The sequence below is a fragment of the Lissotriton vulgaris genome, chromosome 2_1, assembly GCF_964263255.1.
Source record: "Lissotriton vulgaris chromosome 2_1, aLisVul1.2, whole genome shotgun sequence".
NCBI lineage: Eukaryota > Metazoa > Chordata > Amphibia > Caudata > Salamandridae > Lissotriton > Lissotriton vulgaris.
Genome location: NC_141687.1, coordinates 2,076,443,491 through 2,076,462,737, shown reverse-complemented (window position 1 = coordinate 2,076,462,737; position 19,247 = coordinate 2,076,443,491). Strand labels below are relative to the sequence as shown.

Here is a 19,247-nt window from a genome sequence, read left to right as displayed (position 1 = left end):
GGCTCAAAACTCCAAGGACCTGATAATTCTCGCCTCTGTGCCTATTCCACTCATGGAGTCCCACTCTTCAACTCTGGGCAATAGCTTGCTTAATCTCCACAACGGCCCCCACAACGCTAAGGATGCCTGGCCTCCACCTTGGGGGTGCCCAGGAGTGGACGCCTCACAGGGAAAGCCAGGATGGGTTCCACAGGGGTATTCGTACAAGCGCCTTGAGACCCTTGCGGGTGAGTAGTGCGCTATACAAGTATCCATTTACAATTTACAATTTTTAAGCTCACAGACATGGGGTCACAGCCTCAATATTTATAGTACTAACAGTTTTTGCTCTGGTAGAGGGCTCTAAGTCTAGTCCAAACCAGTTCTGGGGGGCCACTTAAAAATATCTTTACAGTTCACAACATTCCCCATTGTAAGTGTAAGCCCTGGCCACAGACACCACAGGGGGCGGAGCCATCATTGTAGAAGGCAGATACAGCCCTATTCAGGTGCAGGTGCGACTCCTCCCATCACTCCAAATGCAGACCATGCATATTTAGCCTAGCGCTGACTCATCCTGACTCTCTGGAGCCACTATACCTCCCCAGGCCCTGTCACTCCAAGGCCAGACAGTCAATACACAACTGGCAGGCACAAACACACATAGCACACAAAAATGCCTACTTCTAAAAGTGGAATTTCTAAAATAGTAGTAATACATCCGCTAACACCAATATGCAGCATTTATCACCACTATTCCATACATACCACACTTGATCATGCTACCCTCTCATGTCAGGAATTACCACTGAAGCATATATCAGGGAATCCCCAATGCATTCCTATGGGGTGGCAGCCTCACAGCAGTGAGAAACCTAATAGGCTGTTTGTCACTACCAGGACATGCCACACAGTTCAGGCGCATGTCCTACCTTTTACCTACACTGCACCCTGCCCATAGGGCTACCTAGGGCCTACCTTATGGGTGACTGATATGTAGTAAAAGGGGAGTCACAGACGTGGCAACCACTTTATGTGCCAAGTCATAGTGGCAGTAACTGCACGCGTAGGGCCTGCAGTAGAAGAGGCCTGAGACAGGTTTGAAAGACTACTTTGGTGGGTGGCGCTAGGAGTGCCGCAAGTCCTCAAGTGGCATTTAATTTACTTGCTCTGGGTATATGAGATAACACTGTACAAGGGACTGATAGGTAAATTAATTATGCCAAGCAGAAGTAGACCAAATATTAACAAGTTTACCATAGAGAGCACATGCACTTTGGGCACTTTATCACTGAGGTTCAGTGCTAGAGTCATAAAACCACCAACCACAGGCCAGTAAAAATACAGGAGGGAGGCAAAAGGTTCTGGAATGACTCTGCAAAAAAAGTCCAAAATGAGGAAATACTTGGAAATACTTGTCTGTTGACCTCTTCGCCACAGCTATGTAGGCCACATACACATATCTTAAGGCTTGGCATAGCTAACAGGGTGTGATCCCCATAAATAGTGATGGCTTTGATGTGTGAATGTAAAAAAACTGGGTTGCTGGTTGAGGGATGTAAAACCCTACTCAAGCAGAAACCACAAGGGTAAAGTCAAAAGCACACTACAAATTAACCTGTGCTCAACCCCCTGGTAGCTTTGGACAGATCAGTCAGGTTTAATTCAGAGGCAATGTGTAATGTATTTGTGCAACACTTCAAACAGTAACACAGTGAGTACATGCTAGTGAAAATAGCACCAAAAAGCACAAGGTGCCAACTGTAGTGATCTGGTTGGGCAGGACTAGGCCAAAGTCACAAATAAAGGCCAGCTGCGATGAAGTGTGGGTCTGATAGAGGTACCCAGTTAGGCCTACTGAAAAAAAGTACCTTAAATCCTTGTTGCGGAGTGCTGCAAGGTTCCACCTCAAGGCTGTGTTGCGCAGCCGAGGTGATGTTGGTTCAGAGGGGCTGCATAGCTACGATGCAAGGTCCTGTGTCATTGTTGAGGATTCAGTCGACAAATGCTTACGATGCAAAGTCCAGAGTTGAGGATGCAGCGTGCAGTCACTGAGATGTGTCGGTTCCGAGGAGCTGCGATGCGAGAACCTGTGTCGTTGTCGAGAGATTCGGGATGCAAGGTAAAGTCCTTGCGCTGTGAGAAACCTCACAGCAGAGGGCATGCGTTGGTTCTGCTAATTCCACAGATGAGCTAGTAGAGCACCTTCAGGCCCACTTCAGGGTTCAGGACTACGGTGGCACAACTTGGCAGGGTCGTACTCACAGTTGGCAAAGTCGAAGTGCTGGGTTCAAGGTTATTGGAGCTTCTGTCAACTAGCCCTTGGGGTCACACTGAGATTCTGGGTTCAACAGATGCAGGTCCAGTCCTTCTCACCCAAACAAGAGGGCAACAGACAGTAGGTCAGGACAGCAGGGCAGCAGTCCTTCAATGCAGTAGTCCAGCAGAATGGCAGGCCTTTCAACACAACTGCAGTTCTTCTTCCTGGCAGAGTATCCACAGTTTCAGGGGTGTACTGAAGGATTGTTGTATGAGGTCCAATATTTATGCCCGGCCCTTCCTTTGAGGTGGGAAAAGCTTCTAGTCATTTCTCTTTCATGTCCTCCCCTACCCTGGCTCTAGACTAACTACAGGGGAATGCAGATTTTTGTGTGGCTGCAGGACACATCCTATACAAGTGTAAGTAGAGCTGTGCCCATCAATCCGGCCAGTGATGGCCCATCCAGGCACACATAAGCTCTCCCTATTGTGGGTGGCTGTCTAGGAGGAATTCACAAAGCCCACCTGTCGGCTACACACAGTCATGTGACTCAAAGACAGATTGCAGGTACCAAATGAAAAGTGTCAAATCTTTCTTCACCATAAAAGAGGATTTTTGCTTATAGTTCCAAAGACACCAAACGTGAATTGGTTACCTATTGCCATTTGGAAGTTACTGCTTATTAAATGTTATTAGGTAACTCCAATGATATTCTATGGAAGAGGTAGGCCTTGCAATAGTGAAAAACGATTTTAAGTTTGTTTCACTATCAGGACATGTAAAACTTAAAAGTACATGTCTAACTTTTTAAATGCACTGCACCCTGGCCTTTGGGCCATTTCAGGGCCCTTTTAGGGCCTACCTTAGGGTTGACTTATATGTATTTAAAGGGAAGGGTTGGGCTTGTCAAAAGATTTATATTGAAAGTTCTAAATGGCAGTTTAAAACTGCAAACACAGGCTGCATGGTACACACTGGCTGCATATTTATTGGGCTACTCAGTGCTGCAGGCCCACAAGAAGCATTTAATTTACAGGACCTGGGCACCTGTTGTACAATTTTTATCAGGGACTTAAAAGTAAATTAAAAATGCCCATTTGGGGATACACCAACATTACCACGTTTTAAGGAGTGAGCACGTGCATTTTAGCACTGATCCTAATGCCAGCAAAAATTAGATCTGCAAAAATAAAAAGGATGAAGGCAAAACATTTGAAGAATGCCATCCAAAAAACGGATTGGTCTAACAGTGACCTTCCACCCTTATTTGCATCCCTCAAATAAACTCCACAATTATTGTTTCATGAAGATCTCAGTTGAAAGGAGCACAATTTCCTGACTTGTAAAGAGATAATTTAAGAGGATGTTATGGCAGCATCAGTAACCTAAAATAAGAACCGATATATTGCTGGCCTATGCCTTGTCTCTATGCAACCATTCAGATTTAAAAACGTAAAAGTGGAGCACATTTATAAATTCGAAGAAGAAATATTACAGTGGACTGAATAAAACTGGTCTGAATGCATTTAATTTGCTTTCAGTTTTTTGTCAGCTGTGGTAGTGGTGGAATTTAAAATTAGTGGGTGGTAAACCTGTACCTTATATTCTACTAAGCAAGTTATGCTAGTGAGAGGACACCTCCCTCCAAAGAGGGTCTCGATGGTGAATCCCTTTGAGCAGTGGCTCTTAGACTGTGGTCTATTGATTTCTGGGCATCCGTGAAACCTGCTCTGGAAGTCTGCGACTGTTACAAAATTACATAAAATTGGAAGATTTATAAAGTATATACACACTCGAAAAAAGCAAAATGTGAATAAACTAATTATAAAACAGTATGAAGGTGAACAGTTGGAAATTGGATGCTAAAATTGAATAATTTGGTATTCTTAAATTGATTTGTGGGAGCAACGCAAGCACATCAAGCAGAATGTGTTATGTCCGCATAGTGCAGGTTTTAGGTCAAGCAATGCTTTGCCTTCAACTCTCTTTTCCTTTAAGTTGGGGCAGCTGGATAAGTCTGCTCAGTGCAAAGTCAACTTAGATACTTCAAATAGTGGCAGGACCTTTTTCATTCTTAGTGTCTAAACACATTTTTAACTTTGAAATATGTATGCTAAGTCTTTCGGATACCAAAGCTGGGATCAACAAAACTCTTTATTGGGTCCTTAGGAATGTACGCCCCCTCCCTAGGCATGCCTTGGAATTTTTTACCTTTTTGTAGGACCATATTGAGATTGTTTTGTTTAGCACTGAGACGTGGCTTAAGGATGTATCTTATCTGGATATTGCCTTTGCTATCCCTGCATGGTATTCTATCCTCCATTTTGATAGAAAAGAAGCTAAAAGAGATGGCTTTGCTATTATTTTTCAGGACTCATTTCTGTGCTCAGTATTTAATGTAGATAATTTAAAGGGAGGAGAGAGTCTTGGTTTCTGTTTAAAGATGAGTTAATTAGGGGGGCATGACCAACAAGATTGCCGACTAGCAGCATTGTCTGTGAGATCCAGCGGCCCAGCCGTAATCCTTTTTTTTGTCCTGCCATCCACCTGCCATTGATGTGCAAAACTTCATCTCTGTCACTATAGGGGCATGCTGGGTGCAGTAGAGGTCCCCATTTGGCTCCACAGGATCCTAGGAGTGACTAGCTGCACGACTAGGAAGGCATGGTGACTCAGGCTCCAGGCAAGATGGTGGAGTCCAGGTTAGAATGCCATCCACAAGCTGGAGCAGAGCATAGGCGGCAAGACCGGAGCTAAATTCTTTTGCTGAGTTTTATGTAGCGCAAACTTGACCGGATGGTATAGGGTATCTGAGTGCTTTACACAAGCACCAGTTGCTTTACATGTGGACACATTATTTTTTTAGGCACAGGGAGATTAAGTGATTTGAGGTCAACCACCCTAGCTGTTAGGCCAACTCCTCTCACATTCCGTTTCACTCCTTCACCCTCCCTTCCCCCGCCTGTTGTTGGTGCCTGGGGTGAGCCGCTGCTGCAGCAGGCCAGGAGATGCACGAGAGAGTAGACGATTGAGACCTTGTGGAAGTTCCGAAGGTGAGCAGAGTGGGGCTGTCAAGTCTGCACTGCTCAGTTGCACAGCGGGGCTCCCCTCTGTGCATGAGGATGTCTCCTGCAGACGGAGATCACTGTGCCTCACTCGGCAGCAGGTTTTGCCAGGTGGCCTCCCCCTCCTTCTGTCTTGGAGCAGTGGTGAGAGTCCTGGGTGCGTGCAGGCCTCTGGAGTGTGCAGGGGAGCAGCGGTTGCTGTCTCCCCTAGGCCCTTGAGCAGAGCTACTGTGACAGGTGTCAAAGCCCACACTGGGAACATCAGGCAGCACCCAGGTCAAGGTGGCAGAGAGACCCTTTGACTCGGAATAGCAGGGGGTGGCCCCGATGTGGAGCAGACCCCTAAAGACCCCCTGAAGAGACAGTGGAGTGAGGCAGAGCGCAGGAGCTGTTAGCCCGCTACATTGTACAGGTGAGTGGGGCTCCCCATCTGGGCACCGAAGGGGGGTGGCTCCAATTGGTCAGCCACTACATCGTGCCTGACCAGGGGCACGTGCAGACAGCACCATAGCAATGCAAGTGCCGGGTGGTCCGAGTGGTGCAAGGGCTGTAGGCCCTTGAGAAACAATTCTTGGACAAGCGACTGTTAGACCTGTAAGCCTTAGGGTAGTCTCCCCTACATTTTTGCCCTTTTTACCTTACCTTTTGTTGGACTTCGGACTCTGAGCACCTCACCACTGCTAAACAGTGCTGAGGTGCAGGTGCTCTCCCCTAAAACCTTGTGAGGGTGGCATATCTGCCACGAGCCACTGCTAACGCAGTAAGGCTTAATCCTCCATAGGCTAACATTGGGAACCTCCCCTTGAAGGACTGGGTTCTTTTGAACCCAGCGGTGCCAGGGCACAACACCTGAAACCTTCGTGGGTAACCTGCTCCGGCGTACGAGTCACAGAGACACGGGACACTTCCTTCGGCGTCAAAGAGTCAAGGTTTATTTACTGCAGGGAACACAGAAGTCACGACAAGTACAACACGTGCAACTTGGGGAGACTGCTTCAAATTGGTTTTGTGGATCGCTCCTTTTATACAGTTTTTACCCATAAGATAACATGAGACACAATAGTTTACAACCTGGTTCCCACATGTCGCTCTCAGAGGGGTCGCTTTGGTCACTTTGAAACACATAAGGTCCGGAACATAAGTGCGGAAACATTTGGCGGTTCCCAACTGTAAAAACCCATCTTCCCACCATTAGCAAATTCCAATCAGCAGTAAAGTGGATCGAAACAGGAACGAAGACAGGTGCAGAGGAAGACGGAGACAGTGGGGAGATCGGAAAGGGTGTAAAAGGGGAGGTGTCGGGAAGCACGAGATACAGGCATCAAAGGGACGTGCCTAATGAGATGCACGGCTGAGACAATAAGTCCGTGCGGCAAGATGAGCCTCGAGCGGCGCCATCTGCCTTACAGTAGCAACCCCCTTGTCATAAAGACTCTTTCAAAGGACATGTGTCTTCCGCAAATATCTTGGGAGTCCCAGGGTCGCGAAGCGGACAGCGTCCGTTCGCTGACTACTTGAGGGCAAGAGACAAAATGGATGCCGTATCTAAGATGGAACCCGTGGGTACAGATGAGAAGCCCACATAACAAACGAACGGTTTAAGTTAGCACAGCGAAACTGCGCACACTTACTAAACTCGTGATTTGCGGTTCATAGATACTAGACTCGACCATATTCGTGCGAGTCGAAAACACCACTTACGATTGTCACGGAACCTCAGACGCTCCTTTTGCCCTCATGTAGGCAAGCACTAGTCGGAATCATATTCGATATTCATCAGACCATCAAGATGTCGTTGTAGCATAGCTCTGTCCGACCGAGTCCCCTTGGTAACAGGTGGTTGTCTCATACACGTTGTAGCACAGAGGCCACATAAGGCAGGACCACACTGCACACAAAGGCAACACGTGAACAGGAACACTACCACAACCCCGATGATCATCAGAATCTTCCAACCCCAAGTCGATACCAGGCCCCAAAACCAACCGAGTAACGTCCAATCCCCTACATCCACGTGTATGGATTCGGAGATCTTATGCAACTTCGAGATGGCTTGATAGACAGTAGGAGCATTATCAGGTATGAAAATGCAACAGCTCGAATGGATCACTTTACATACCCCACCGCGATCTGCCAAGACGACATCTAAAACCATACGGTTTTGCAACGTCATAAGTCTCTCCGCCTGAAGTTCTGAGGTGATATTACCAAGGGCACTGGCAGTAATATTAGCTGTCGATTCTACCACTCGAGTCAAATGTCTCAGGTTCCTACTATTAACCATAGGTCCCCAAAACGGGAGGAAACCCTTGAAAAAGTCTCCTGCCTCTTGACCGGCAGTATCCTCTTCGCTAATTACGCCTCGTACAACTCTAGTCTTATGATAATCGGCATCTACAGTAAACGTCGGAGGCAACAGATTTGCAACAAAACATGAGCCCATGAAGTCTGTGGGCAACCATGTGTATGCACGATCATGACAGATGAAGTACGTACCCTTGGCAGCCAGAAACACAGGGGTCGGGGACATTGGCAGAAGGTAACTTTCAGTGCAAGCACTTACTCCAAGTGAGGCTTGCGAACCACGACCCACAAGACAAAAATTACCAGTGTGGGGTACGACCCATATTGGAGACGAGCTTTTAAGCTGCTTTTCATTAGTGAACATACTATATTCCCCTCTACTTAGGACCCTATAGGCTTGTACCTCTTCTTTAGGGATGAGAAAAGCATCATGGATCTCATCTTCCATATCCTCTATTGCCATCGATAGCACCCACTGATACGAGGTAGGACCAGAGTTGGGGGAACGTTGTTCTGGAGTGGGGTGGAAACCCAGTGCGCTTCGAAGCATTGTTTGAAATGCTCGAGCTGACCCTTGGGAACTATACGGTAACACCAGATATGGAATTCCCTTACCCGTAGTATGTGGCATCAGCCCACACACCCAACAATTAGTAGTGTTAACCACTAACTGATGCTGATGGAGGAGCTGGATGAAGGAATTGTTGCGGAATTCTACACGTCTAGCCTGTTCGTGTTCTGGTAACATATGAAAGGAATGAGGAGAAGCAGTAGAAGTAAGATTAGGGTAAGGAGTAGGAGTAGGGGTAGGAAGTAAGAAGTAAGACATAGTGTAATACACCCCACCCGCCAAAAATGCAGAAGCAGTCAGAAACAATACAAACAATTGGAATACAACACATTTAGTACGACTGAGTTTCTGCAGTTTGACTCTGTACGCCTGAGCTCCTTCCAAATCGTTCAGCTTCGAAAATGCCATTTCCCTACGACCGTCCGCAACGTTTCTTGACGTACTTCGTTCTGTGCAGCAATAGTCAATTCCCAGGAGTTCCTAGGAACCGACGGCCTTTAACCTAGCGTCAAGACCTACTGTCCAGAAGGAAGTACGCGCGCGGCCCTACGGCCCTCAATACACAATATGTATTTTATTTAGCACAATATTTCAGCTGTGGAAGGAAAAAGATACAAGAAAAAAATCTTAATGCATGTAAAAAAACAATTTTCAATGATACGAATTGTTCACAGTTGATCAGGGGAAACGAGGATATTGCAGTTATCAGTTTCAGCAAAACAAGAAAAAAATTTATTTGTCCTTAGTATGAGAACGCAAAGAATATCGATGTTTCCCGGGACGTGTCTGCTCGTCGAACAAAGGATCCGTTGAAGAGACAGCGTCCTGTTGATCAATTGGTTGATTTGATTTTGAGTCTTTTGCTGACAATTGTTCAACAGTGGCTTTCTGCTGCGCTGAGTGTTCACCAACAAGCTGTGCGTCGCTAAAAGGTACAAACGCCGGCAATGTCTCTGCTTCTGTTGACGCAATGCCTTTCCTCACCCACGGGTCTGCCGGCAAAGGAATAGGGACTCGTTTACAATGGGTAGCATGTACCCAATTCTTCCGCCCCTCGAGACGAACGGCAGTCCTCGTGGCCAGGAGCACCTGGTAAGGTCCAACAAAGCGGGGGTCCAGATTCTTCTTGCGTGAGAAGTTACGGGTAACTACCCAATCACCGGGCTGGAGCTGGTGGCCTGGACCCTCCGTCTGCGTCGGCAAGGCGTCGTAAACCTGTTGATGAATTAACCTCAGTTTAGCAGTCAAGTCATGTAAGTAATCAATCAACATCGGATACTCAAGATCAACGAATATACCTGGCCTAGGAACCCCCCACACATTCGCAGGACGGCCGAACACTATTTCATAGGGGCTAAGCCCTATTCGGGAGTGTACAGTCGTCCTAGTTGACAGTAATGCTAGAGGCAAAGCGTCAGGCCACGAAAGTCCAGTCGTAGCCTGAATCTTCGCTAGTTTTAGTTTAAGGGTGCCATTGTACCCTTCAACCAATCCAGCTGACTGGGGATGATTGGCGCTATGGAATTTCTGATTAATTCCAAGGCCCTTACACACACTCTTCATCACACTTCCAACAAACTCACTTCCGTTATCTGACCACACGACTCTAGGCATTCCATACCGAGGAAAGTATTCCTTCAGTAGGATTTTCGCAGTAGACAAAGCAGTATTGTCTTTGAGGGGATAGGCCTCGATCCATCGGGAGAATGCGCAAACCACAACCAAAACGTATTTCAGGTTATTGCATCGCTCCATGAGGATGAAGTCCAATTGGATCACCTCAAAGGGATACAAAGGAGGAGCAAAACTGCCAGGGGGAGTTGGGGTTCCTTTGCCAGGATTGTACATTATACACACCATACAATTCTTCACCAAACGTTCAGCACACTTCGCAATTCCATCATTCTTCCACACATCAGCCAACAGCTTGCAAATACCTTTCGCGCTAATATGTGCTAACCCATGTGCCATTGTCACAACGGCCAGCACATACGCATCAGGCAACATCCATCTTTTCTGATCCGACAAATCAATCCAACAACCATTCACATCCAACCTTCCCGTACTTTCTTTCCACTTCATCTTTTCAGTGTCGGTGGCCTCATTCTGTATTGCTTTCACACTCTCTATGGTATTCTCACACATACTCGATTCTGTAGGCCACCTAACCGAACTCGTCACATACATTCGAGTGCTAAGGTTCCGGGCAGTCTCCTTAGCAATCTCATCTGCAAACGCATTACCACGACCAACATCATCCGTCACTTTACGATGCGCACTACACTTAACAATTGCAACTTGAGCAGGTAAAGTCAATGCATCCAAAAGATCGTTCACGAGCTGGCCATGCTGTATTTTCGTGCCATGCGACGTGAAGAAACCACGCTCTCGCCACAACCGTCCAAAGCTATGCGCTACACCGAAAGCGTACTGACTATCGGTGTACACATTCACACGTCTACCTTTTGCTAATACACATGCTCTAGTAAGAGCAATCAGCTCTGCAGCTTGGGCAGAATTCTGACTCAATCTCGCAGTCTCAACTACAGTATTCAACGTCACAACAGCATAAGCAGTAGTCACATCACCATTCGGCAATTTAAAACATGACCCATCCACATACAGGGTGCCGTCAGGGTCTTCCAATGGGGTGTTTTTAAGGTCCACACGACCTTTCGTTTCCTCCTCTGTCCGCAAGTAGCAGTCATGTTCTGCTACGTCATCTGACTCTGCACTAATTGGTAACAAAGTTGCCGGATTTAGGACATTACAACGTTTTATCTGAATATGGCTTGCCAAAAGCGTCAACTCGTACCCGGACAACCTCGCACTCGTCAAGTGCTGAGTTTTCGTTCGATTCAAAAGAGTATCGACTGCATGCGGAACCATCACCGTGAGCATATTATCCATGACCAATCCTGCTGATTGTCGGATAGAGACCGCAGCTGCCGCAGTTGCTCTCAAACATCTCGGCAATGCTCTAGCTACTGGGTCTAAGGTCGAGGAAAAATATGCACATGGACGTTGCTTACCACCAAAAGGTTGCGTTAAGACACTCAAAGCACAACCTTCCCTCTCGTGAACATATAACGTGAACGGTTTGCTGTAATCAGGAGTACCTAACACAGGAGCCGAACACAATGAATCACGTAATTCAGAAAAACTTTTCTGACATTCTTCCGTCCATGGTAAAGGAGTAGAAACATCCTTACACGTAAGGGCCACCAATGGTTTCGCTAGTAATGAAAAATTAGGAATCCACTGCCTGCAGTACGACGTGATACCTAGAAAGGCACGCACATCTCTTTGGGTTTGTGGCACAGCCATTCGCGCAATCGCTGCAATTCTCTCTGGGGTCAATCTCCTTCCCTCCTTTGACAATAAGTGACCTAGGTAGGTTACTTCTTGACAACAATATTGGAGTTTAGAAGGTGACACCTTGTGATTTAACTCACAGAGATGTTGCAGCAACGATACCGTAGCAATTTTGCAAATGTCCTGAGTATCAGCAGCCACCAATAAGTCGTCGACATATTGGATTAAAGCCGCACCAACCGGCAACCTAAACGCATCCAATTGACCCTTCAAAGCTTGACTGTAAATCGATGGACTTTCACAGTAGCCCTGAGGAGCGCGTTTGAAGCGGAAGCTACGTCCACCAAGAGAGAAACCGAAAAGGTCCCTGCTCTCTTCGGCAATCGGGATGCTGAAAAACGCATTTTTCAAATCAATCACCGAGAACCACGAAGCAGTAGCTGGAATCAGAGTCAGTAGCGCCGTGATGTCAGGCACAACAGGGAATTGAGGAACCACAATTTTATTTACCTCCCGTAAATCGATAACAAAACGATAAACAGGCGGTTTGGTAGGATCAGTGCGTTTAAGAATGGGCAGTACAGGGCTGTTGCACACGTTTCCCCGTGTCTCCTCAATAACATCTTTCTCGATCAAATCATAGATGATCGCTAACAAAGCTCGTTCACCATCAAGGGAGATACGGTATTGGGGAATACGTGGCAATCGCACATTAGATTTCAACTGAACAACATAAGGGGAGATATCAAGTAGGCCCACGTCATTTGGACCCGTCGCCCACAAAGACGCAGGAAGAGAATCCAATTCCGGTGGAAGCTTATCGAGGGACAAATACATGGGAGAGACTATCCTTTCTCCGAACGTAAGCTTTACACCCGCAGGAGAACAATACAAAGTTGCATACAAACGTTTAAGCAAATCCAGACCCAAAAGATTTTCACCACAACCAGTGGTTAGAATCAACGGAGCTTCGAGCTCACGAGGCCCAATTTTAAGGGGCAAAGGGCATGAAACTGGATTGCTAACGGGGGCGCCAGAGAATCCAACGGAAACATTTGTTAAGCCAGACAAAGGTGCGCCAGGGAGTTTCGAATGCATGATAGAACTTTTCGCTGCACCAGTGTCCAACAGAAAAGGCTCAACGACGCCCGATGTAGCAACTGCGACGTAAGGCCCTCTCTGATCAACCGGAACTGATACCACTCCCTCTCCTTGTCTATGGCTGTCCTAGTAATTACGATCGTCAGTTCCCTGATCGACGTAATAATCGTCTACATTATACTGCGCAGATCGTCCTTGTGATGATCCACGTTGATCGAAACAGTTATTAGAATTAGATGAATTGTCCGAACGGTCGTTCTGAGCACCACGACCTCTACCACGTGATGTATTCTGTGAACCACCACGGCCTCCTCTAGACGAATTACCACTATTACGGTCATTTAAAGCAGGACAATCAAATTTAATATGTCCCTCCTGTCTACAGTAAGCACATTGATTGTACCCTAACGAAGATCTTTGGAAAGAGGAATCATTACGCGGCTGCGATCGATTCGATTGCGACTGCGGTCTATTCTGTGGAGACGCATTCTGATTAGAACGCGGCGGATATGCTTGTTGCAACAACACTTTAGTTTTTAGCTCTTTCGTCTTTTTATCAGCACGGTCAGTTTCCTCTTTTTCTCTATTTTCGTAATATTGTGCCGTGGCCAATATCTGAGCTGAGGTAGAAACGGCCCACGCACTTTCTGAATTCTTCAATTTATTGCACAAGTCGGGCAATAAGTTCGATACAAATTTATCCACAAACAACCGTTGTCCACCCTCGGTACCCATATCCTGTCCACTATGATCAACGAATGTTTCCTCAAATCTCGTAAAGAAGTCTGAAACATTCTCATCCTTCTTCTGCTTACAGGCTGACAACTTATCCCAATTCACCCTCATAGCTGGCATGAGCGTTTTCATTAATGTAATGATTCGCTGGGGAAGAAGTTCAATCAACTGATCGGGTTTAGTAGCAGCCACTTGTCCAGCGTCTGCCGCTGTAATAGCAGCCCAATCACCACCTAATTCATTTGCGTGATCTTGGTGACGAATCTTGGCCCATACCGGTTGCGGTACGACATTGCCAAACAACATGTCGATATCGGCAAGATTCATTATCGTAGCGTCTACGAGCTGCGATAATTCCTTATAATACCCTGCAGGATTTTTGCGAGGATCGGGTAAAGTTTGTTTCACCTGAAGCACTTCCGATCGTTTCCATGGGAGGTGTATCCACACTCTCTGGAAATGTGCCGCAACTGGAGCATTAGCATTAGTATTATCAGCTGGTACCCAAACCGGCGGAACTTCACGCATAGGATATTGGCCAGACTCATCTTGTTTTTCAATGTCCTCAACGAACAATGCATGAGGAATAGGAGCGGGACGAAAAGATAACAACCGCTCAATAGCACGTCGGACATTAGTGTCGACTATCAGTCCTGTTGCGAACTGAAGCCGAAGTTCAGACAGGGCGTACAGCACCTCGTCAGGCGCAAAGGCCGCTATCTGATCATGTAGGAACTTGCACATTTCATCAAACACATATCTCTGAGTAGGTATGTTGAATTGATCAAACGTTTCGAAGACAACACGAGGTGGATTTCTAACAGGGTTTACTATCCAACCCATCGCCATATTATATAGCGCAACACGTTCTCTATTAGCAGGAAGCTGGCTACGTCTCTGAGGACCATCAGAACCAGCAGACCCAAAAACAGGTCCAAGCGACTGAAAGAAGTTTGGCACACTAGGAGAATTACGATTACAAGTAGAGGGACAAGAATAAGACACAGGACTAACAAGAGAAGGAGTAGAGACATTAGCAACAACAGGGGTTAACAACGCAGGAGCAGTAGTGTGAGCAGGAGTATGTGGAAGCGGAGGAGCAGTAGGAATTGAAACAGGCACAGGAGCAGGAATAGTCGGAAGAGCGGGTGCAGGTTGAGGAACTGGTGGAGGAATAACAGGTGGAAGAACAGGTACGGCAGGGACCACAGGAGCTGCGATACCCTGTACGTACGGAGGTGGCGACTTCATAAGATAGGACATTAAAGGATCCTCAACTGCCTCTTCCTTCTTATCCGACTCCGTAGGCAAAGCAGGATAGCATTTATCTATGGACATACGCTGTAGCCTCTCAAACACTTCCTTATCCTTATCCTCCTTATCACGCTGAAACTGCTCAGCTTTCTTCACTATGGTAGCAACATTATCTCGCTCACTACGTTTATTCTGTCTGATCTCTTTCTGTCGGGCTTCTTTGCGCCACAACCGAAAGGCATCAAACATGGCCGGCCTAGATTTGCGTTCGAACAACTTTATTTCCAAATTATCTAAGATCGACGCTTCGAAGCTACCATGAGGTGGCCAACGAAGATCGCCGTCTTTCTTTGTATATTTTATCCAGTAATCGTTAAAAGCAATCGGGCCTAGCCCATGTTTGCTATATAGGTCATAAGTAGGAGTTCCTACCGGAGGTATCGGACACGAGTCCTCCAGCAGGGAATGTTTGGGCACTACTATGCTAGGGATCCCACTTTTATAAAGTGGGCCTTTTCCTGCCTACACTTAGATTAGGCTCTGCAGACTCCCCCCTCCCCTCTGCATACTGATAGCCTGCCTGGGTTGGGAGGTGGGAGTGGTGATTCACACCTTCTTCCCTGGGATGAGCTGTGATGGGCTGCCCACTGTAGCCTTAACGGCCTGTCTCCCGTCACTGTGACAGCTAGGTCAGGGAAGGCAGGGAACTTACCAGAACTCCCTGGACTCTTCCAGAAGCCCCTGCCCCCAGACCCTTCCAGAGACTTCTACCACTTTCTAGCCCTTAGACTGAAAGATATATAAGGGTGGGTCCTGGCCTCACTTCTTTGTTACACTGCTGGACCTGGAAGAATCCCTGCTGGAGTAAGGACTGCTGCGCAAGAAGATTGCCACTGGGAAGGAGGCTGACTTCTCCAAGGAACTGCTGCCCCACAACCTGCGGAGCTGCCCTACTGTCTGCTGATCCTGCCCTGCATAGGAGACTGCAACATCACGACCAGAGTGTCTCCACAACATCCCAAAGGAACTACTTTTCTTTGAACCACATTTTAAAGAGTCTTCAACCTTTTAAAGATTGCCTTTGTGGGACTGCACCCTTTTTAAGCTAAAGGAAACTACCTGTCCTTGGACCACAGCGTTTTAAAGACTGCCCTTTGGAACAGCAACAACACTCTCAAGATTTGCCCTGCAACGCTGTGCCTGCCCTCAGCCCTGCTTGCCACGTGATCCTCCCGAGGGCTCTGTGATTGCCTCTGCTTCTGGCGCAAGCCGACTGAAACTGGCCCTGAGGTCACCGCCACTGGGACTGGAGCGCGCTGTGTAGCGCTGAGAAGCGAAGCGCTGTGTGGCAGGAGACTAAGTCATTGCCCCGGACTTGGAGGCACTGTTAAGCGCTGGGCTAAAGGAGCGCTGTGTGGCTGTGACCCCCACCCGTGCAGCGCCTGCTGAGCCCGAGGCCCCAGGGGGAGAGGAGCCTTGCACCCACGCCCGCAACCACCATCCCAGGTAATGCCTTAGTGCCACCAGGCTGCTGCGAGGGGGCGGGGTGTGGGTTGGCCGATTACCTGGAGTCTGAGCTTTGTGCTTGGCTGGGAACCGTCCTTCACTGACCGGCCTACGGGGGCAAAATTACTTGGTAATTGACATTGGGACATTTTTTAGCATTACCAGCAGCGCCTGGGCATCCGCACTTCCTACGCTGGGAGCATCATTTCTATGAGAGGCACACTTATTACGCTACAAGGGAACTTTGGCCTAAGAACCTTACCCCAGTGAATTTTGACCATAAGAACCTACCTCAAGTGAACGTTTGCCATCCAAGGACACTGTGAGAAAGACATTACCAGCAGGAGCCCTTGGCACACCTGAGCTTTTGGTGATTTGATCAGGCCTGGGAACTGGATTCATTCTTATTGGTTATTGATATTGCTTGGAAACTGGAATCCTTTTTATTAGTGATCAGGCCTAGGAACTGGATTCATTCTTATTGGTTATTGATCTTGCTTGGAAACTGGAATCCTTTTTATTATTGATCCGGCCTTGGAACTGGATTCATTCTTATTGATTATTGATCTTGCTTGGAAACTGGAATCCTTTTTATTATTGATCTTGCCTGGAGCTGGATTTACCTGCTTTTGGTTCTCGCATATCTTTAAGATAAGGAAATTCTTATCCTCATACAAAACTGGTGTGGTGTTCCTTTTGTGAGTGTTTTTACTGTGTCATTGCCGTTGTGTGTTGGACAAATACTTTACACATTGCTTCTGGAGTTACGCCTTTGCTGCTCTGCGCCAAGCTACCAGGTCAGATGCAGTGGTCCCTACTTGGACAGGGATGCATACCCCTGCCAACTAGAGACCCCGGTTCTAACACCGACCACGTGGTCTTTCTGGCTACCCTTGCACCTCACGCCATCTACTGTACAACAGCCAGACGGTTGTGGTCGTTTTCGGTGGGAAGAAACTCACAGCTCGACCTGGCAGGGTGGCATTGTACAGGCGACAGGTGCACTGCGCCTACACAGACTGAGTTAGACCTGCAGAGGCAGAGGAGGTAAGGCCGGCTAGGAGATTGGCAGCCTGTTTTCAGGAGGTCCTGGTGCATTGACTATCCATTTGACAGGTGCTGGTGGTGCAGGAGTAGTGGAAAAAGACAAAGAACCCAAACCCCAAAGTAGCAGGGAAAATTGGACCACTATCCAAAGGTGGTGACTCCCCCAATGGAGTCAGAAGCAGAAGGGCTGAATATGCCAGACAATGCAGCACTAGTTCTGATGATCCAATCTTCTTGGAGGGCACTGGAGGGAAGGAGAGGTGTGGTCCAAGATTTTCCTCCTGCAACAGGACTTATACAATGTTTCCAAGAGGGTCACAGCAGCCAAAATATAGGATCTCGGAGGTAGCACAGTTTAGCGGCTTCAGAAAGACATTGGAGAAATCCGTGCCTTGGCTAAGGATGTGGTCTGATATTGGAAGACTCTAAAAATCACGAAGTGCGAACCAACTTTCGCTTTGTGGGCTTCACAGAAGGGGTTGAGGGGGGAAACATGGGGGCCTTTCTGGATCAGTGGCTGAGAGCTTTCCTCCCAACGGTCCTCCTCCTGTTTTATTATAGAGCAAGCCCACAAAGTGCTGGGTGCAAAGCCTTCCGCAGGGACCCCTCCAGGACACACAATAGCCCTTTTTATTACTTCCTTGACCGGGACATGATACTGCTGGAAGTTTGACTCAGGGGCAAAGTCTGCCAAGAGAATTCCAGAATTAAGGACTACACCTGCAAGGTCCAAAAATAACTTCATACCTTTGATTCTGTGAAAACTAAGTTGCGGGCCTTGCAGCTACAGTACATGCTACTGTTTCCGGTGAAGCTCAAGCACCTTGGTCAGGCGAAGACCCAAAGACAACATCAGAAAGGAGAATACTGGGTCAGCCACTGAATAGGGATGTAGAGGGACCTCCACTGCCAGGCTCACGACTTGAGTGGAAAGCTAGGGTTTCCACTGACACGAGGACAAGTTGAGCTTGACATCAAAAAGGACTAAACACAACAGACTACAAGATGACGTATCTCCTAGTAACTCGGAATGGGGCTATTTGTTTTACTGTGATGGAACTCACCCACTTTCCGTAGCAAATGCAAGTCTGCAGCATGAAGACTCAAAACAAAGTTTCGCTGTGAGAGGCATGATCTTACACAAGGGGGGGGATGAAGCAGCTGAGATGGCAAATCAAGCCGAAGACGTTTCGAGAGACCAAATCTGCATAACATACAAAACCAGGCCAACAAATAATACCAGGTCTTGCTATGCTAATGGTTTTCTTTACTATGGCTCCGTTCGCATTTTGCCATGCCTAAGTACTCTATTGCATTCTAAAACAACAGATACTCTCCAAGAAGAAAACCTACAATAGAGCCTTCTCTGGCATTGGCCCTCGTATTTGGAACTCTCTCCCCCTGAAATAAGAATAGTCCCTTCAACTACTTCTTTCAAGAAATAAGTCAAACTTATATTTATGAACACATTTCTAGATTAAATGTAATATTTTCCCCTTATAAACACACCTTTTCTCTTTGATATATGCATACAGACTGTGTTTGACTGATGTATATGTTTGTGCCTTGATGTGCTTGTAATGCGCTCTGATACCCGCGAGGGTCACGTTTGTGCTGTATGAACGTTTTCAAATAATAAAATTCATTGTATATCATAGTGCACAATGTGAGGTAGCAGCCATTTCTGTTCCCTATTTTTGATAAGATTGTTTCAACTTGTGATCAGGACTTTGATATAGAGATCATCAGATTCTACATCAAACCAGTCTAACAGCAGGATGCAGGTCAGGGCAGCAGCTGTGCTCCGCTTTGCAAACTATGTGTAGTTATGTCTGGTCAATTACAGAGTGCACTGCCTCCATCTGCTCGAGTGCCAGCCCCCCACTTTAGAATTATCACTGATGTGATGCTTTCCCTTCCCAGTCTCATGAGGGCTGCTTTAGTGACACACTCTTCTAACCAAACCCTTGCCATCTCGTCACAGTGTGTAGTGGAATCAGCAACCCATTGCACCTCATCTCTCCTTGTGACAAAATGGGAAAGGACAGATGAGCAACCGTGTCCTGTCTGTTCTTCTGAGTGCCCGAGACAGGATTAATTTAATGGCACT

General features: G+C 47.1%; 1 protein-coding gene across 2 annotated transcripts in view; it reads left to right on the top strand.

Moving 5' to 3' along the window:
- The window catches only part of MYO5C (myosin VC), a 971,652-nt gene that overhangs the window by 307,973 nt on the left and 644,432 nt on the right, over positions 1-19,247 (top strand). The window lies entirely within an intron of this gene.